General features: G+C 35.8%; 1 protein-coding gene across 1 annotated transcript in view; it reads right to left on the reverse strand.

Annotated features, from left to right (window-relative positions):
- Positions 1 to 22,544, reverse strand: part of LOC106665151 — a 61,166-nt gene that overhangs the window by 38,292 nt on the left and 330 nt on the right. The window lies entirely within an intron of this gene.

Below are 22,544 nucleotides of genomic sequence, written 5' to 3' on the forward strand. Positions count from 1 at the left end.
GAGAGAGAGAATGAAAGAGAGAGAGAGAGAGTGAGAGAGAGAGAAAAGAAATAGAGGGAAAGATAGATAGATAGAGACTGAAAGAGATAGAGAGGGAGAGAGGGAGAGAGAATGAAAGAGAGAGAGAGAATGAAAGAGAGAGAGAGAGAGAGAGAGAGAGAGAGAAAAGAAATAGAGGGAAAGATAGATAGAGACTGAAAGAGAGAGAGAGGGAGAGAGAGAGAGGGAGAGAGAGAGGGAGAGAGAGAATGAAAGAGAGAGAATGAAAGATAAATAGATAGATAGAAAGAGAGAGAGAGAGCGAGAAGAGAGGATAGTAAAAAGAAATTAGAAAATCCGTTGGACATCTTTATTACATAGTAGATGTGACTAAAGTTGATTTCAAACAACAAAAAGACCCAGATAAAAAAAGGTATGAGAAAATAAGTATTTTAGAAACGGATATGGCAGTTAGCGATTCGAAAGTGCTGAAATTTCAAGTACGAATGAAAGGAAAGATCATCGTTCGTCCCGGTCATTTTCACCGTAGGTCCAGTTAGTGTAATGATGATTGTCCCACGGCCATTCAAATGCTACACCTCAGCAGTGGCTTCTCAATGTGGGGCAGGGAGATTAGAGCCTCTGAGCAAACAGGTTCTGTAATTTACGATCGAATCCTCACACTTCCTTATCTACCGTTAGGATCGAACTGGTCCCCGCATCCTCATCGGTTCCCTCCAAGGGGGACGTTCCGGTCTGGGGAGTGTGAACAAAGGGACGGCCGGGTGATTTAATTGCTCCTCCAGGGTCAATGGAACGACCGTCCTCGGACACAAGGCACAGTCGAGTTCCGGGGTCGGAAACGCGAGTGTCTTACTTCAACTTCAAGTCCTTTGGTGCACTAAACAAATTAACTCGGATTGAGTCATAATTGAATTCTTTCTTAGCTGTAAGAGCTGAGGATCGCTTATGGCCTATGTTTATTTACCAATTGGGTTTTACTTTTTATTACTAGGTTTTACTTGTTTAAAGAAAAATATTTTTATGAAAAGGAGATGTCACTGAAATAAAACACGTTAGAGAAATATAAGAGAAGGGAAGATATTCATATAAATAAATAAGTAAAGGTAGATAGATAGATAGATAGAGTGAGTGAGTGAGTGAGAGAGAGAGAGAGAGAGAGAGAGAGAGAGAGAGAGAGAGAGAGAGAGAGAGAAAGAGAGAGAGAGAGAGAGAGGGAGAGAGAGAGAGCGTGAATCTCTTTCAGTAAGCTTCTCTCTTACTTTTCTCTTTCTCTCTTTCTTTTTTCTTTCTTTAGTTTTTCAATCTTACACCTATTCATTCTTTTTTTTAACCCTACTGTTTTGTCTTTTTTCTTGCATGTAATATTTTTGTATGCTTTATGCTTTACTAAATCCTTTTTTTTTCTCTGTCTCTATCTATCTATATATCTATCTGTTCCCCTTTGCCACACTCTTTTTTTTCAATCTCTGCCTTTCAACTTTAACTTTTGTATATTTTTTTATGCGTCTATCTGTATGTTAATTTTTATAGTTTTCTCAGCCCATCCATCTTTGTACACGTTTTCTTTTCTTCGAACTTTTTCTCTTTGTCGGCCTGTTTCTTTCTTTTTTTATCCCTTAAGATATGATTGTTTATCTGCTCTCTCTTCCTCACTTCCTTCTGTAATTATTTTTTCTATTCTACATTTTCTTACTCTATTTCCAACACTCTATTCGTTTGTCTTTAAGTAATATTTTTGACACTTTTACCTCTTTTCCTCTGTCTTGCACTCTTTTTTTTTCAATCTTTACCCTTTGACTTAAATTTTTCTATATATTCTTCTATAGATTCATCTGTACGTTATTCTTTATCTTATTTTGTACGTGTTCCTAGTTTTTTTATATTTCTCATGGTATCTGCTTTCTTTCTCTCCCTCTTCTTTCATTTTATCTATGTAACACTTTTTGTACACCTCAAAGACCTACAAAGAGGTGTCATAGAGTCAAGTAGCAAACGACTATTGATTTGTCAGTGAATCTAATATGTATATTTTACCTCTTTCGCTCTCGCACTTTCTTGTATAAATTTTTTTCTTCTATTTTTTTTTCCAGAACTGTATTATTTTGTATGTCCATCTAGCATATTTTTATGTTTTATCTCTGTCTCTATCTGTTGGACTGTCTGTCTTTCTCTCTCTCTCTCTTTCCTCTGTTGCATCTCCATGTACACAATTAAAGATAATATTTTATATAGTCAAACTTATCTCAATCTCTCTCTACTTATCTCATCTTCCTTCCATCTTTATGCGTTTTCTGCTTTGTTTGCTGTGTTTCTGACTCTCTCTCCCTCTTTCTGCCTGAGTCAGTATACTTAGTTATTACTTTTAACTTTAGCATTACCAAGATTACGTTTTTAAATTGTCTGTCATTCTAAAACGAATCTGTTGAACCTCGTGACTCATGCGGTATGTTTTGACGTTGCAAAAGGATTCTGATAATTATAACTGGCGAATGTGTTTATTGCCACAAATTGCAACCCGGTCGAGTCGGGTTCGAGGTAGAGATTCGACGGATAACATACGTCGGCGGACGTAGGTCAAATTGTCAAATTTCGAAACGGCGGTCAATTCGTGACAGGCTCTCGGTCAATTAAGTTTTCCCATAGAGTCAATCAGATTGGCCGAGGCGTGAGTATGGAAGGAAGCCGTCCTCATCGGAGGAATCCGTCAGGGCCGACGCAATTTCTAAGTTTTTGTTCATTTTTTGTTTTTGTTATCCCGTCGTGTGTCCCGGTGGGTCGTGTGTGTCAGGGCGCACGAAGCACCTCATACTTTTATTTTCTAAATCACGTTCGGTTTCGCCGTCCTTTACATTTCACAGGGGGGATGAGCTCACGCTCTCGGGGTCCGTGAAATCCCGGCCTGATAAAACGGAAAGCGTTCCGTTTCCGATCTCGATAAACGGCCGGCTAAGAACCTCCGCCGACCCTACAGTAATAACAAAAAAAAATAAAAAAAAAATAGGAGAAAGCAATCACTATTTTGAAACTAGGAAATCTCCATCTTTCTGCATATCGCCAGCACGACTATTTTATTTGACTATGACTAATCAATCGTTAAAGTTGATTCAGACCTTTAAATATTTTAATTCAAAGAAGGCTGAGATGAAAAATTACTCTCATGAGCGAGACTCGAACCAACGACATATATTATATTAAAAGTACATATTAAATTAAAAAAACAGACATATTAAAAACTGGCGAAGATAATTAATAACTAATTCACTACTTTCGTGGTCCGCTTGACCAATTAATACATAACAATTAATTAAGGCTTTTAGTTGAGATGAAAAAAAGTTAATGGCACGAGCGGGATTCGAACCCACGATCTTCGGCTAGATACGCCGCTGCTCTACCACTTGAGATATCGTGATCTCTATCCACTCGGACATCAACTTGCTATCTCAACCCCACCTTATGAGTTTTCCCTCCTTTTTGCCATTTTTCAAATGTCGTGTAATCGGTTTTGATTCTCGACGACAATTGAAATGGCGACGGAGAGCTTTAGTGAAGTGTACTTCATTTTTTAAAATCATTAATTCACTATTTTCGTGGTCCGCTTGACCAATTAATACATAACAATTAATTAAGGCTTTTAGTTGAGATGAAAAAAAATTAATGGCACGAGCGGGATTCGAACCCACGATCTTCGGCTAGATACGCCGCTGCTCAACCACTTGAGCCGACGATGTCCGACTGGATCGACGTCACGATAGCTCAAGTGGTAGAGCAGCGGCGTATCTAGCCGAAGATCGTGGGTTCGAATCCCGCTCGTGCCATTAATTTTTTTTTCATTTCAACTAAAAGCATTAATTAATTGTTATAATTAATAACCATACTTAAATATTTGTTCATTCATGCAAGTGTTATAATTTTTAATCATTTTATTCATTAATTTTTAGAGCATTTATGTACAAGTAATAGCATCGAAGTTTCCATTTTTCTTAAGAGGTTGGTCAATGGTCGTTCAAACACTGAAAATGTATGTACTTCTCTCACAAGATTTATGAAAAGTGGAAATATGTTGGGTGCCAAAATAGAATCAGGCTGTCAGTCTAGAGTCAGAAAGTTTCATGAACAACTACAAATCTAGTAAAGTATTACAAGGAAAGATCTTGTATGATACAGAAACAAATTAATTAGAGTCAGTCTCAATCGACAGAATGGATTTAAAAAAAAATCTTTTTACGAGGGTTCGCAACAAAAGAGGTCATATCAACCTTCGGGGTGCCGGTGTTTTTGAAAAAACAAAAAAAACATTTGTAATAATGTGTCGGGTTGGAACGCAGGGCTAGTCGATTCGAACCCGGGAACTTTACCTTACATTGATGAGCGCCGTGTCTAAGCCACCGTCGCCCCCCTCAATTATTATAATTTATATTTCATTGAAATAATGTAAAAAAAAATTCTCTCTTTAGTATACCTACGAAATATATTTATCAAACCAAATGAAAAACTATCCTGTTTTTTTTGACAACCCCTAGAATTGTCAGCCCTGGGAAGGTCGACAATGGTCCAGGGTGATAAATGGTGGACGGGCGATCTCCTGTCATCTGGATATTGTCTGGAGAGATAATTTCGAGCTCGTGCTTCGAATCCCACGTCCGGCTCATTACGTGATGGCTCTGGAGGATCAGTCACGGTCACCGGAGGCATTCAAATCGCCGCTCCAGTTCATCTTTCTCTCACGATTCTCGATCGGCCCTTTCCACACTTTTCTCGCTTACCTGCGCGAGATCGGAAAGAGGCGTGGTCGAAAAAAGGCCCAAACCAAAAATATCGATCGAAAGCATCCCGTATCCCTTGGAAATCAAGGAAACCCCAATCTTGTCCCAAGTGCTAGCGTAATTGCTAAGGAAAGTGCAATGTCATACCAACAGTCGTCATATAAACGCTAGTTCGCTAACAAAACCCCACTCAAGCTTAGAACAGACCTGCTACAACTAAACCGTAAAAACCGGATTGCTGCAGGTCTTACTGAAACTGACTATATGGATGTTAAAATATATGAAACTGTCTATATGAAAAATATGTTACATGGAGGGTAAAATAAATGTCCTGGATAAATAAAAACTCAATCGACAGTATCGTGGAGAAGCACCAATGTCCTTACGTGATGGGCCTAGTGGCAAAGCGCTCTTTAACCACCATTATAAACACATAAACAAACCACAATCGACTCGATATACTAATCAAGAAAGTCTTGCCCAAGCTTACAACAGATCTGCTACAGCTAAACCGGGAAAAATCTCTGGACTATTAAAGGTCTGACTGAGCCTGATTCAATAGATATAGGAAATTTTGGTAGTGCCAGAAGATAGCCATAGTTAGATACGCCAAGAAGAATTGAAAAGCTCCGTTCAAAGGTCTTGATCAATGAAAAGCCCACATAACCGAGAGTCACTATAGAGGAGGAGCATATTAGTCCTACTTGATGGACCTAATGCAAACTGCTCTTTAGTAGTAGCTTGAACAACGATAAGAGTGAAAAGGACCTGTCAAGCAACTTAAAGCCGATATGGTATGGTCTGTACGAGGTGGCTAAAAAGCCCGTTGCACTGCACTCATCAAATGCGTCTCTCAATGAGATGTGAGAGTGCCTAAAGGTTGTCAAATGCGACGAAAAGATTATGATCAATTGGTGTTCCTAGTTGTTTCAAGAAGGTAGTGCCCAAACAATCGATACTATGCGATTTTCTTCTTCGACATAAGTTCATGCATGATGCACTGTAAACTGTTGGAAAGGGTGAAAATTGTCACAGCATTGGTTAAGTTAAGGCCATACAAATCGGACCGATGATACGTTAGAAGGCTTCGTGGGATCAAACTCGTGCAATACCCACCTTATAGTCTAGATCGTCTGCTGTAAGATTAATAATTGTTTTAATCTATGACTGTCTTTGATCAAAAAATTAACTATTTCGCAGAAGTAGAAATTTCTATCTTGGTTGGTGTCGCGGTCACTGTGGAATGGTGCATAACCTTGGCCAGCCACCACCATCGGGTCCAGAAGTCCAGTACGTCAAAATACCCAAATCTGATATAAATCTGATATAATAACTAAAAAACTGTCACAGGAATGGAAAAAGTGGTACGATAGGGATAAGGGAGGTTCTTTTATTAAGGCTTTCGTTCCTGAACCACGTCCCATTTCATGGATTTTCGCAATGAGGGGAAGCAAAGCGTTTTTTTCTTCGATTATCAGAATTAGGACGAATCACTGCATATTTGGGGCTTATCTGAACAGAATTCGTATAAGACCCTCTCCAAATTGTGAACCATGCGATAAACCCGAGACAATGCAACATACTTTGTTTGATTGTCCAGAGTATGAAGAAGCAAGAAATGCAATGTTTGATCGAATCTTTAGTTACAAAGAGGTAGAGAAGCCCTTCAATTTTAATAGTCTTATAGGTTCTGAAAATGAAATGGTTTTTAAAACATAGTTTGAATTTTTTTAAATAAAAATAAACTGAAGGCTTAATTACCAACCCCGAGGAATATCGAGTACTCTGGGGTGAGTGTGTGACGTGTGGAGAGCAAAAGTAAGTTATTAGCGCGAATGGAGTGGGTTCCCACCCCCACCCCGAGGAATACCGAGTATTCTGGGGGAGTGAATGTGACCAGACTTTTATGTTAGTATTGTATGTTGTTTATATTTTACTCTAATGACATAAATGTAATTTAAGCATGAAAGGGTTATTTACCCCGCCTCGAGGAATATCGAGTCCTCTGGGGGAGTGAATGTGACCAGACTTCTATGTTTGTGGCGATATATATGTTATCGATATTGTATCTTTCTTAAATTGACAACCTGAGGTACTAACAAGAGGCAGCATTTTAAAATAACGACGTAATATACAAGTAAAAGCAGAGAGTCAGTAACCAGATTGAGATGCTCAAATGGCTGCAGTTCAATATAAAATACGCGAGAAAGCGAGAAAGACAGGAAAGAGAAGGAATACACTCGGAGGGCGCGATAACCTCAGCTGTTTGTCGACCCATCAACCTCCCACTTTATATATATATTACCGCTGTAAATACTGATTTATTTATTTATTGACTATTTATATTGTTGTTTGTTAATATTGGTACATTTGTATAGATTATTTATAATTATTTATTTACCAATTGATTAATTAAGAGATGATGAGCCTGGGTAGTTCCGGGGTGCTGGGTTGGCTGGCTCGGAAGGGTGCTCGACATGCAAAGGGCAAATGGGGAGGATGTGGACTTTTCCAGGGGCCCCTGTGGCCACGTACGGTTTTTATCCACATCCTCCTAATGCTGCCGAAATTAAGTGTATACCCTAATAAGAAGCGAGCGTATGGGATAGTGCCCTTTGGGGGTGACCCGGGTCGGTTGGCGTAGTCACCAAACTAAAAGACATTGGTCAAAGTAAAAAAAAAGTAGAAATCTCGGAGCAAGAATTTTTCGACAGCCATCTTAAGGAATGGGGATCGTGGGAACGAACAACGAAAGATGGCTAATATCAGTGCATCACAATGAGCTTTATGCTGAAAATTAACCTTATTTTTTTTTAAATAATGAATACCATTTTTCACAGAAAAACTATTTTTTAATACATTCTCTCTTTAATAAGTTTGGTAACATTCTATTGCACCTGTGGCCGACAAAGGTGAGATTTCAGCCTAATTTTGATTAATCTCGCTTACAGGCAATGAGCGCAGCTCACACGTTTTCACGAATTAAATGAACGCTAAAAGTTGTTTTCAGTTGCCAAACAAAAGTGATATCGCAACCCCTGTGAACGAGGCTTCCACGAGGAAAATTTCAAAGATCATTAGTCATACAAGCCGTTCACATATTGGCAAACTTGAGCTTTTATCAATTACAAAAATTTTTATGTTGCACCACGAGATTAACATCACATTTCAGTTCCGAATCTGTGGGTTTTGTTATCACAAGACGTGGAAATAAATTTGGATCCAAAGTAGAATCAGCCTGTCAGTTTAACGGTCAGAAAGTTTCATGAACAACTAATCCGGTAAATTATTATTTTTTTGGAGGCTACCGACAATGGAGGCATAATAGCCTTCAACGCACTCTGGGGTCGATGGGGTACTCCATATTCGGCCTCGCACACACGGCTATATACACAAACAAATATGTACATACACTCTGTACAGCTTCACATTTTACAATATTTACAGATGGGGAAAATCCCACGTTTCTTTGAAAAATCGATAGAGGGAACCCAACAAAGCACTGTCATGAACAAGGAATGTCCTTATGTGGCATGCCTACTCGCTCCCTGTGAAAGGCCAAGGCGTGACATTCCTCGACCGAGTGTAACACACTGATCAACCTCTCCTTACATGCGGGACACCTGCACAGTGTTTTCCCCAAAAACAGGTGTCCGTATGTCAATCGAGTATGACCTATCCTCATACTGGTGAGAACGATCCCGCCCTTGTCTAGTAAATTATTACAGAGCAAGATCTTGAATGATGCAGAAACAAATGAATTAAAGTCCGTAAACTTCCCTCAGGGTTGGTCTCTATCGACTGAGTAGAACGTTCTATTTTTTTTTTATCACCCCCAAACTAAGTCAATATGCCAATATTCTATTTACACTTTCAACCACTACATTCATACAAATAAATACATTCATACACATAAATACATCCATGCAATACACTCATTCCGTTTGATCGGTGGAGTACTTGATATTCCTCCACCGACCTGTACTCAAACTATCTAGACTGGGGGTCGATGGATTACTTTTATAAATATTCCGCTATCGACCCCGAACACACACACACTCATACGCTCTCAACTTTCGAGGGGGGATTATATTTCACCTTCACCCTTCGCCATTCACGCTAATAAATACAGGCACTCAGACAAAACGTTCTATTAATAAATTGTGACGTGTACAGATAACGGTAACGATTATTAACATTAAAAACGTGAAGTCTAGCATTCTTTCCTGTTACTTTATTCAAATATAAAACAGAATTATTATTTGGAAATCATGAGGTGTGGTCTGGTGTGACGTAGGTTTTAGAAAAAAACATTTTCTTTCATGCCACGTTTCGACCTTTATTGAGATCATCTTCAGGGCTGCCAGTGGCACTCTCAACACATGCACAAGAATGACACATCTATAAGGAAAACAACACTTTGAGCCCTGAAAAATAAAAAAAGCCGCACCTCACGATCTCCAAATAATCATTGGCTAACGGTCACTAAACACCACACATAAAACAATATTTTGAGAAAATACAGAAGGATAAACGCTTTTGCAATTACTTTTTTTCGTGGAGATTCTATGAGTTTTAAATATTCAAGCTCCTGAATGTACAATATCAATTTATGAAGATACTCCGATGGGATTACAGGGACTTCGACTCCGAAAATGGTGAATGCTCGAAGAACGGGACATGAGCGAAAAATAAAAAAAGAGTCGAGATGGGTTGACTGGTAATCAGGCTACTTCTGTCTTATCTCGAAAATCACGAAGGCGAAATCACGTATTTCAATATCACGACCCATTCGGGTTCTTGCGCCCGGATTCCACGGCTCCTGACGGGATCTTTTCTGCGGAAATTTCTAGCCTAAAAGACAAACACAAACGTGACACGACAGATTTGAGGAAGTGCGGAATCACGAACGCAATAAACAGCCCTCGGAGGGGAAATTATCATTTGATGAATTCTGGTTTCCGAAGAAAACCTGCTGATGTGTTAACATTGTTCTCATTAAAGATCATATATGTTCTGAATAGTTATAGACAAAAAACAACCTTAAGTTCAATTTATGTCATTATTCCCAAAGCATGCATATGAAAAAGAAAACAGACCAGAATTTAGCCATAATATTGCAATAAAAAACCCATAAATCACCACTTGATGAGTTAGGAATTTAAAAAAGTTACTATATAGTATAAATTTTTTGCAGCTTCTTAAGTCGAAATATTCTTCCGTTTTTCAAAACCTGTACGATAAAAATATGTATGGTTTGTGTAACAAGTAAAAAATGATGAATTTTAAAAACTATCATGGATCATTAGGCTTGGAGTCAAATATTCATTTATATAAGAAAATAAACTTATCAGATTGAAAAATCACAGGAAAAGAAAATAGATTTTGTGAATTTAGAAGAAATATTATCGCAATACAGAGTCTGTTAGTGATGATCAGTTTCTAGTTATGAGTAGAAAAGTTCGCATTTTTCAAGCGCTTTGATTTTAGGTAGAGGTTTTGTTCATTATGACCCAATTGTTCAGAAACGAACGCCAAATATGTTCAAGAACGTTTTAAGTTGGTTAGATTAATCAAATATGAAAAATCGTAATTAAACCTAACCCAACCTATGCGCACTCCCCGGTAACAAGAAATCGTTGATGCAAAAATAAGGTATGAATACAGACCAAGTTCTTAAACTTAGGTAAGATTGAGAAGTCAAAAATGAAAAAACCATAACCTTAACGTAACCTAACCTGATCATCATCCTTAGCCTAACCCTATCTAACCTAACCTAAACCAATTCATGCACACTCACTTTATGACGAGGAAATGTCCACGCAAAATTAATTTCTGTATACAGCCCAAAATCAATCCAACGTTAAAATATATTTTAGAACTGTAACCAGACTGTGTTAGTTGTGACTCAAAAAAATGACATATAATTGAAAATGTTTGAAGTTTTCAAGTCCTGAACGTTAAAACAAATGTTTTGTTCTTTAACATACTAGTAAATATGTATGATGAATGTAAAAGTTATTAAGAATTTTTTTAAATCGGATAAGATTGAGGAATGAAATCTGAAAACCCCTAGAAAAGTTCGCCTTTTTCAAGCGCTTTGATTTTAGTCAGAGGTTTTGTTCATTATGACCCAATTGTTCAGAAATGAACGCCAAATATGTTCAAGAACGTTTTAAGTTGGATTAGATTAATCAAATATGAAAAATCGTAATTAAACCTAACCCAACCTATGCGCACTCCCCGGTAACTAGAAATCGTTGATGCAAAAATAAGGTATGAATACAGACCAAGTTCTTAAACTTAGGTAAGATTGAGAAGTCAAAAATGAAAAAACCATAACCTTAACGTAACCTAACCTGATCATCATCCTTAGCATAACCCTATCTAACCTAACCTAAACCAATTCATGCACTCCCACTTTATGACGAGGAAATGTCCACGCAAAATTAATTTCTGTACACAGCCCAAAAACAACCCAACGTTAAAATATATTTTAGACCTATAATCAGACTGTGTTAGTTGTGACTCAAAAAAATGACATATAATTGAAAATGTTTGAAGTTTTCAAGTCCTGAACGTTAAAACAAATGTTTTGTTCTTTACCATACTAGTAAATATGTATAAATGATGAATGTAAAAGTTATTAAGAATTTTTTTAAATCGGATAAGATTGAGGAATGAAATCTGAAAACCCCTAGAAAAGTTCGCCTTTTTCAAGCGCTTTGATTTTAGTCAGAGGTTTTGTTCATTATGACCCAATTGTTCAGAAATGAACGCCAAATATGTTCAAGAACGTTTTAAGTTGGATTAGATTAATCAAATATGAAAAATCGTAATTAAACCTAACCCAACCTATGCGCACTCCCCGGTAACAAGAAATCGTTGATGCAAAAATAAGGTATGAATACAGACCAAGTTCTTAAACTTAGGTAAGATTGAGAAGTCAAAAATGAAAAAACCATAACCTTAACGTAACCTAACCTGATCATCATCCTTAGCCTAACCCTATCTAACCTAACCTAAACCAATTCATGCACACTCACTTTATGACGAGGAAATGTCCACGCAAAATTAATTTCTGTATACAGCCCAAAATCAATCCAACGTTAAAATATATTTTAGAACTGTAACCAGACTGTGTTAGTTGTGACTCAAAAAAATGACATATAATTGAAAATGTTTGAAGTTTTCAAGTCCTGAACGTTAAAACAAATGTTTTGTTCTTTAACATACTAGTAAATATGTATGATGAATGTAAAAGTTATTAAGAATTTTTTTAAATCTGATAAGATTGAGGAAATATCTGAAAACCTCTAGAAAAGTTCACATTTTTCAAGCGCTTTGATTTTAGGCAGAGATTTTGTTCATTATGACCCAATTGTTCAGAAATGAACGCCAAATGTATTCAAGAACGTTTTAAGTTGGATTAGATTGAGAAATCAAATATGAAAAATCGTAACTAAACATAACCCAACCTATGCGCACTCCCCGGTAACTAGAAATCGTTGATGCAAAAATAAGGTATGAATACAGACCAAGTTCTTAAACTTACGTAAGATTGAGAAGTCAAAAATGAAAAAAACCATAACCTTAACGTAACCTAACCTGATCATCATCATCAGCATAACCCTATCTAACCTAACATAAACCAATTCATGCACACTCACTTTATGACGAGGAAATGTCCACGCAAAATTAATTTCTGTACACAGCCCAAAAACAACCCAACGTTAAAATATATTTTAGAACGGTAATCAAACTGTGTTAGTTGTGACTAAAAAAAATGACATATAACAGAAATGTTTGAAGTTTTCAAGTCCTGAACGTTAAAATAAATGTTTCGTTCTTTACCATACTTGTAAATATGTAGAAATGATGAATGTAAAAGTTATTAAGAATTTTTTTAAATCTGATAAGATTGAGGAATGAAATCTGAAACCTCCCTAACCTAACCCTACCTAATCTAACTTCTCTTTTATATCGTAACCAAACCCAGCCCAAAACAACCAATGCAACAGTACGAAAAATGAAAAAATTAAGGTTTTTTAGACGTAATAAGTCTGAGGAATCTTGGATAAAAATTACGTATGAACCAGACATATTATTGAAATGTTGAATTGGTTAGTAGTGATCATGGGCTTAAAATGTACATTAAGTATCAATATTTTTAATTTTCTTAAGCTGTGTACGTTAATAGAAATGAAATATTTAGGATTTAGAACTTTTTAAAAAGTAATACTCTGAAGAATCATGGTAAAAAATCGTATTTTGAGTTTATCCACATTAGACAGAACAAGGGAGTGTTGATTGTACCCTTGTTCCACACATTTCGTCAATCAGCAAATCTACATGATTTTAAAAAGGAATATTTTTTAAAAGTAACTTAGTAATTTCTGAACATTTTGGCATATTTACCTTCCATATTGCTCCGACGCGTGTCAGCATTTTGCCATATTATGTGGTGGGTTAGTATTGAAAAGTATTGTAGTGGATTTTAAAGATATTTAGGGCGTGTTTTAGTTATAAGGGTAAGGAATCTTCGAAGATAATTATATTTTGTCTTTTTATTTATATTTTCGAAAAATCGTAAGTGATGAGGAGTTATAGATTAAAAAATCTCAATCTCTTGTGAAAACTTGAAATAATGTTGGTAAATTGGTGAAAAATGAATGGTTCAGTTTGATAGTGTTAAGTTTGACAAACACTGTCTTATTATAATCGCGGTTGCACTGGAGAATCCATTCTCTCAAAAAATCGAGGACAGGATAACAATGAGCGATTCTTTCAGCTGTTATACGATGACGGTTCGTACCTCCCTCACGAAAATGCCTAAGCAGTTAACACTGAAACGCCCGTTTTCTGTCAAGTTCGTGTCCGTAAAGACGTGACCAATTTGGTGGCATATTGCCCTTAATAAAGCCCCCTTGAGATATCTTTAAAGGAAAATCGGAACAAAGTTGTTTTAGCGAAACGTACGCGAGACCGTCTTTAGACCAGTTGTTGTGACACAGATACCCCCGGTTATTAGGGCTTGCCCTTTGTTGTAGGAAGTGCCCAGCTCGGGCACAATGCACTCATTAGGTCACTATAAATTACCCCTTTGTTGCCTCGGTCGATTTGTAATCCTTTTTTTCTCCATCATAGAACCGTAATGAGATGGGGCCATGACGCATACAGCATTACATTGTAATCTATTAAGTAACACACTTTTATTACTGTTCATTTATTTTTCTTCTTACCATGATTCATTTTTTTTTCACCGGGTCTTCTTTCCATTGTCAAGCTGTACGGTCATTACTAGGCCTTCCTCCTTACAATAAAAGACAAAAAGTAAACAATTATTATTGTTTAGTAACGCTGACTATGAAAATGAACAATTTTAAAAGACTAAAAGTATAAGATGACAGAATGTGATAATAATAAATTAATCTTTTTATGTAAGGTTTTGGTCGAAAAGAAAAAGCTAGTGCTACGAGCGGGATTCGAACCCACGGTCTTCGGCATACACCGCTGCTCTACCACTTGAGCAATCGTGACTTCACTACTCAAGCGGCGTATTTAGCCGAAGTCGTGGGTTCGAATCCGGCTCGTGGCACTAGCTTTTCATTTCAACCAAAACCTTACATAAAAAGATTAATTAAATGAAAGAAGTAATTTGTTCAATAGACCACTAAATATAATAGATAATCATAAATATGAGATCTCAGTAGCCACTTTATTTTACATACACATAGTTTATCTGCTTTATCATTAAAGTTTGGCAGATTTGAGTTATGTCACTAATTCTATAAATAATTATATTAATATATAAGGGAAGTTAAATCCATATCCTGAGAAGTTTTAACGACTTTTAATTGTAAACCTCTGCCCTTTGCTTTGAATTTACAACCTGATTTTGAACCTCTCATTTTCGCTGATTTCCTTAGGTTTTTTTCAATATTTCTACTTGTCGTCTTTCAAAATGTAGAATGCTTGTAAAAAGTAAACTTGGATGAACTACAAAGGGGGCGTCGGTGGCCGCAACGGTTTAGGCGTTGACACGGCGTTCATCACTGCAAGGTAAAGGTCCCGGGTTCGAATCTAGCGGCCCTGCATTCGAACCCGACATACTTACAAATGGGCTTTTTTTCAAAAACACCGGTACACCCGAGGGTTGAAATAACCTCTGCTGTTGCGAACCCTCATAAAAAAAGTCAAGCTTTGTCCAACTTTTGTTACATGCTTTCTTATATTTTTTTTACACTCATCCTTTTACTTCTTTAAAATATGGCTCTTATTCACAGTAGTGAGTAACAAAGTTGAAAGCTGAAAACAACAATCTTTTAAAGACGTGAATCGACATACTCACCTCACCTATATCACTTAGTTGTAGGTTTTAGTATTATTATGCCTTATATAAAAGCTGTCCTTCAAATTTTACCGACTACAGTTATTGTTTGCTCTCTTTTGATTCAAAGGTTACATTTTCAGGGCTGGGGTCACTTGCTCCACCCTGCTTATAACCTGACGCCTAAGTATCCAAGTATAGCAATATCAAGTTTAGGACTTTTAAACCTATGAAAACTTACTAAAAAAAGAGTGTGTAATATTAACACACGATGCATTTTCGGTTCAATAGATGAATAATAGTGATGAAAATTATTTCACCGGCATTAATTATCATTAATATATTTAATTTTGATTATTCATGCAAAATAAAAGTTCTTACGTCGTAACCTTGTTTTAATTAAAAAAAGCCATAAATGTTAGTCACGCTCAACAACCATGTTAAACAAGCTCATTTTTAAATGGAATACTCCTAAATACACAAACAATGCCTTTTTCGATTAAATCAAACCATTAAAAAATACAATAATCGTTTTTAAGTCTCGAGGAGATATCAAGGCTTCGATATCTCATTAATCGTTTTGTAGAAAAGATTGGGCCATTACAGGATGTTACAAAGTCCCCTCGGCCAGTTGGATAATTTATTACAAAATATTCGTCGCGTCTGGACCGTGTGGGATATAATCAAGCACGCCCTTTTAAAAACCGCGAAGCGCGAGGGGAGATGAAATAAATATAAGTTGGATTCCACTTTTTTTGCAAAATCGCCAACGTATTTTTCTATTTTTTGTGCTCTGATTTTTCGTCTTTTTAATATTTTTATTAGATAATTTAAACTAACGTGGGTTTCGAAGTGAAACCCGGCTGCAATTTATTAAAATGAAAGTAAAATTCAATGCCTAAAACTCATTATCTTAATCTTAGTTTTTTTGATCAGTACTTGTTCTGTAATAAACTAATAAAGTTTGTACAGGCCTGTCATTTTCTATTCATAGAGCGCATGAGTTGGGTTAGGTTAGTTTACGAATAAGTTATGGCTAGTTTAGGTATGTGTTTGTTGAGTGCCTAAATTAATACTGAAATTAGCAATAACTTCTTTATTAATCAAAGCTATAGTGTATTATACTACAAAAATAAAAAATAAAGTAACGATAAAACATGAGAAAGAATAATTTTTACAGTTGGACACATATTAATTAAGGCGTCTTAATGAAAAACGGCGGCAAATGATTGTAACAACATGTTAGGTTTTTGAATTATATTCGAGTACATTTTTGTATTATTTATAATTTAGTCTTCCCCTTACGTAGTTTTATTTACTTAAAATAATAAATGGCCAATCGTACAGTAATCTATTTAGTTAGTAGATTTGTTAAAATAAAATATACTCTAAAGTTACAATAAAATCAAGGAATGGGTTAGGTTAGGTTAGGAATAGTTATGTTAGGTAGGCTTAGGGTTGCGGGTAGGTTAGGGCTAGGGTTAGGGTTAAAGTTAGGGACGGATTATTTTACATAATCATTATTCAATGTTTTTCCGTAAAGAGAAGAAAAACGCGAGGTATTCAGGCGTCTTAAGACAAAATGGCGCCTAGTGATTATATTTATAACGAACATGTTCAGTATCCTGTCTTTTTACTGTCAATCTAACGCATAATTTTCTACTTACTTATTATATTTTATTAGAAAAATATAAAATTTAATCAAATTATTTTATTGACTAGGGTTAGGGTAAGGTTTGGTTAGGTACAGTTAGAATTTGGGTACGGGTTAAGGATGGGATGGTTAGGTTAGGTAGGATTAGGTTTGCGGTCAGGTTAGGGTTAGGGTTAAAGTTAGGGACGGATTATTTTACATAATCATCATTCAATGTTTTTCCGTAAAGAGAAGAAAAACGCTAGGTATTCAGGCGTCTTAAGACAAAATGGCGCCTAGTGATTATATTTATGACGAACGTGTTCAGTATCCTGCCTTTTTACTGTCAATCTAACGCGTAATTTTCTACTTACTTATTATATTTTATAAGAAAAATGTAAAATTAAATCAAATTATTTAATTAAATAGGTTTAGTGTAAGGTTTGGTTAGGTACGGTTAGAATTTGGATACGGGTTAAGGATTGGCTAGGTTAGGTTAGATTTTTTAGCTGCGTAATTTACTACTTTTATTTTTAGGTTGTGCAATAAATTAACCTTTTTGCTTGACCAACAAATATTGTAATTCTTTATTAGTATTTTCAGTTTAGCCTCGAAGTTGTTTTTAAATCTAACAACAAATAATAACAGGAAATGTTATTTAAAACCAGAAACTAATTTGTTTCGTCGTATTAATGGCAAGGCTGCAGAAAATGTAATTTAAAGATCCTCTTAGGGGAAAATGTATTAATGCAGGTGATTTCCATTCAGTCCTTCGCCACTTAAGCGTTGGGTTTTTTTTGTAAAATAAAAAATATATGTTATAAAATAGACCACACATAGTGTGGAGTTCAGGTAGGGCATACATGTACCAAGAAGGAAAAATAATTTAGTATTTCCCTATAACGAGAAGGGTTAGGAAGGACGTTTGGAAAGGACAAGCACGGACGTAAATAGCTTGGATTATCTTGCGTATTAATCCCAGGGTTAATTGATGCGATTCCCATTCAAGTAGATGGAGGGAAGGATTAGTGGGTCAGCCCGTTTCCCCACCTAGGAGCCCACTTGTCAATGAACGCTCACACATTGTACCGTTCACAACCGGTCGCCCAGGTCCGCGGCGGGAGGGGGAGAAAAAAAATTGTACATAAATTAATGTCGGGGCGCAAAACTCTGCGAACACGCATGGAAGATATTAATCTCTGGGCGAACCCGGGGGGGGTTGCAAGGGAGAAACAGGTCTTGCGGAAGGTGAAATCCTGAAGAAACGAGGAAGAAAATTATAAAAACCGCCTTTGGAATGATATATTATACATCATCATATTTACTCGCTGGATAAATAGTTCACAGTACAATCTCGATACACTTTCGATAGATTGAAGAAATCGCCTTTCACAGTTGTTATTATTTACATCTTTACGAAATGAGACCTCATTTCTATTTGTGATTTCATTTCAAACCGTCGGAATCCGATTCTTATAAGATTAGCAACATGGAATTAGCTTCTACACAACAATGTATTCAGCTACCTTGGAGAAAGCCAAATGGTCCTGAATTATCCAATTCTGTGGGCGTGCACCGAGATTTGTTTGGCCTGGATGAAAATATTACAGTGCGGTTTTCTAACGGTTGACTATTAAAAAAGAAACTGCATTTAAATTATCTGTACTATTGAAAAGATACGTTAAGCGGGAAAAAGAAAAACCTACTTTTTAGTCAATGGATAAATAGGCTGCTTATATGCATGGTAGGGTATGGTATGGTAATAATTAGGGCTGTGAAATATATGCATTTGCATATTTTTCCTGGTTAACTAAAATATCCAGTTTTAACAAACTGTATATGTTTTGAAGCATTTGAAATCAATTTAAGCTATATTTATTTTGAATATTTGCGCATATATTGCCATAAATGAAAATTTTGCATAAGTGGGTTATAACTGCATATTTTTTTACATATCCGGCATATCGGTATTTGGCACGTCAAAATTTAATGNGATGTTCCTCTTGCCACTGTTTCTCTTTCCAATTATGTGCTTTAATTTAATGTTTCCTTATTTTTTTCTCATGGCAGTTTTCGCATATTTTCAGTATTAAATTGCAGTTTTTACCAAATATATTTACATATATATGTGCATATTTGTCTGTTTTTATTGCATATAAATCACAGCTCTAGTAATAAGGATACTGGGAAGCGGAGTTGGTCCTCCCCAGGCACTGCAGCCTTATGGCTTATTGTACCTTCCTAGTTCAGTGCAATAGACTCAATCCTACTTCTTAGAAGTATCAGGCCATTGACTGTCCCTGCACTTACATTCCCTAGATTTTTTTTTCGTATGTTAGGTTAAATCTCCATTGAGCTTCGCATTCGAAAATGGTATGGGTGGCTGTTTCCTCCTCCTCGTTACACAATCTGCAGATCGAATCATCGTTGTATATGGCCATGTTGTGTACTGCTTATATGCACTTTGATTGATGCGCTCTGCTTTATATTTAAAATACAATGCAGAAGGCGAGGTAATTTTCTCATAAAAGAGACATGTTTCGTAACATAAATTTTCATTGTCTTTCTTCTCACCTAATTTACATAGATGTCGTAACGTTTCAAAACGGGGGGGGGTGAAGTGGGTTGATAAAGGATTAATTCCCCTCTGACAACCTTTCACACGTGGGACAACGCGCGTTGAAAATATATGATATGATTTTTAGAAAAAAATATTTTTACGACTTGGAAAATCAAAGCGAAACTATTCTCCAGAGAATCTTAATTCCTCACGGTCGGTTTCTCTCTCTCCCGGGTCGAAAACGAGATCGGCATCGGTTCCGGACAAATTTGACCTTAGACACTGTTCCACGGCAATCACAAAAAAAAAAAAAAAAAATTACGACCTACTTTTCCTCCGTTTTCAAATCCAAATTCAGCCGTGGCGTTTTGTTACTCCCTCAAACGACCCATGTCCGAAGCAAAATTACATTCAACAAATCTCAGGCACTAAAGAATATTTTGAGTAATAAGAATATCTTGAGGAAAATTAAAGGAGGTTTTAAAATTCAACCGCCGATAAATTAGCCTAGGATGCAGAAGGGCTATTTTTAAAAATGAGATTTTTTAAAAATGTAATCGCTATTAAACCATCATCTTTTTAATGATGAACGTAATTTTTCTCAAAAGTCAACTAAGGAGAATTATTTTTTCCTATTTTAATCCGTTTGTCGCCGTGTTTCAGATATTTACGACCCGTTTTATCGCCCTGCCTCGGCTATGAACATTATTTCCCCCCGTTTCCGCTAAATTTTATCGTCACTTAATTAAATAACGGGTTTTAAAAATTAATTTGTACTTCCGGTTTAGGAAATAAAATCGAACTGCTTTTTCCTAACGAGTGATATGACATACCAATACCGAAAATAGTTTGTATACTTTAATATAGTGAATGTATACATCTTTTTTAGTATGTCAGCTTAAGCATTTAATTACAAATAATATAAAATTATTGAATTAAATTATTTAATATTATTTGTACAAATTACAACAAGAAATTATTAGAAAGTATCTAAACCTGAATTAAGTAAACAAGATCGTCTCCTCTCAAAATCCTACTAATTTGTCAACTTTCATTACATTTTATTCAGCGATGTCGTTTATCAACCAGTTAATTCAACGCTCTGAGTTATCGGGTTTGTGGTCAAGATAAACAGCAAGGTTTTGTCTTATTGCCAAGCTTTTATATATTTAGTTAATTAATCTCTAAGTAAGGTCTTGGTTGAGATAAAAAAGTCAGTGTCACGAGCGGGATTCGAACCCACGACCTTCGGCTTGATACGCCGCTACTCTACCACTTGAGCTATCGCGACATCTATCCACTCGGACACTAACTTCCCATTTCAATCCCACCTTTCGAATTTTCCCTCCTTTTTTATCTCACCCTTACATAGAGATTAATTAATTGAAAAAGGTTATTCGGTCAATCGGACCACGAACTCTAATGAATTTAATATGTAAAATAAAGTATATATTCACTCTCTCCGTGGCCATTTCATTTGTCGCCGAGGATCGATTACACGACATTTGAAAAATGGCAAAAAGGAGGGAAAATTCAAAAGGTGAGGTTGAGATGTGACGTTAGTGCCCGAGGGGATCGAAGTCACGATAGCTCAAGTGGTAGAGCAGCGGCGTATCTAGCCGAGGGTCGTGGGTTCGAATCCCGATCGTGACACTGACTTCTTTATCTCAACCAATACCTTACATACAAATTAATTAATTAAAAAAAGTTATTCCTTCAATCGGACCACGAACTCTAATGAATGTATATATATTTAGTCTTTCTCAAGGCGCTACAATGGCAAAAAACGATTAACAATGTAGTAATTCCAGAAGAAATACACATTTTTTGTTTAGGACTTACAAAAACAATGTCATAAATTTATAAATAATTGCAAACATGAAAATCACGTTACAAGTAACAAAATAAATACATGCCTTTCTTTATCATAATACGTCGAATAAGAAAACAGGCCAATTTGATGTTGGAAAGTTTTTTTTTACAAATATCAGAACTTATAAATAAATACTATGTACATGTTGTTAAGGTTACAGTCTGTTCTTTCAAAAAATATTATTTTTTTGTTAATAAATTTGAAATAAATTGTACTAATAGTATTGTAATCGATTTTGCAATTGCAATTTTGCAAGCATTGCGATCTTTTTGTACATACATAGATTCTTAATAGTAATCTACGCCATAGAATTTTTTCATGACGTCATTTTTTGACGTCATAAAAGTTGTGGACTAACATGTTTTATTGATTTTAAAAATAAAAAAATACCTTGAATTCAAAAGAATATTTTACATAAAACGAACATTATTTGCATACAATAAGCTGGGGGGCTTGATTGTATCAAAGCCCAAAAGGAAATCAAAATAATCAAGAAATTCACTGCCAATTGTTTATTGTTCAGGCGTACTCTGTGAAGTACCTGCGACAAAGTCCCGGAACGGATTAAATTGAACTGTTTTCTATTTGCGTACATTCTCGCTTGTTGCCTTTGTATGTATATAGTGTCATAAAAAATTGCATGTTTAATTTATGTAATGGGGTATTATCTAAAAATAGGCATAACTTTTTTTCTATTAGAGGAAATTTTATTTTCCTTTTAGCCAATTAATAGATTTTTGGTTTATGAAAAAAACACGACCCTATTTTGTATCATTTAGGAAGAGAGATGAAGTTATTTTCTATGTGATTTATTCACACTTACACACGCGCTCAATCAGCCACAGCTTCTCACTCTTTCTCTCTGTATATACGAACAAAAAGATTTATATGTATGTACATTAATGGAACGTAAGGAAGAAAAAGAGACTGAGTGGGAGAGATGAGTAGATAGATAGAAAAGTAGAAAGACAGATTGATAGATAAGTAGGATAAATAGATAGATATACAGGGAAAGTCATACTTGGTCGTCCATGGATTGAATGAATGGGCTTAAAAGAGATTAGTTTTCAACTGGATGGGATAAATGAACGTAAAATATTTTAACCGGGGTAAAAACAAACAGGTTCAATTGCAGAAGTACCCGACCAATTATAAGTAATTAGTACGAGTATGTTGGTTGCATAAGTGACAGCTGGTTTTATTATATTACGTTTGAAATTAATTTCTCACCACTTTTTAATGGTTTTAACAAATCGGTTTATTTATAAGTGGAGAAATTAATTTAACAAATTATACCATGGAAGAAAAAGCAAGAGTAGAATTCGTTTTGACGGTATTTCGCAAGCAATACAAGTCCTGAAAAGAAGAAGGAGGCCTTTTTG

The sequence above is a fragment of the Cimex lectularius genome, unplaced genomic scaffold (assembly GCF_000648675.2).
Source record: "Cimex lectularius strain Harlan isolate CLEC.00 unplaced genomic scaffold, Clec_2.1 scaffold80, whole genome shotgun sequence".
NCBI lineage: Eukaryota > Metazoa > Arthropoda > Insecta > Hemiptera > Cimicidae > Cimex > Cimex lectularius.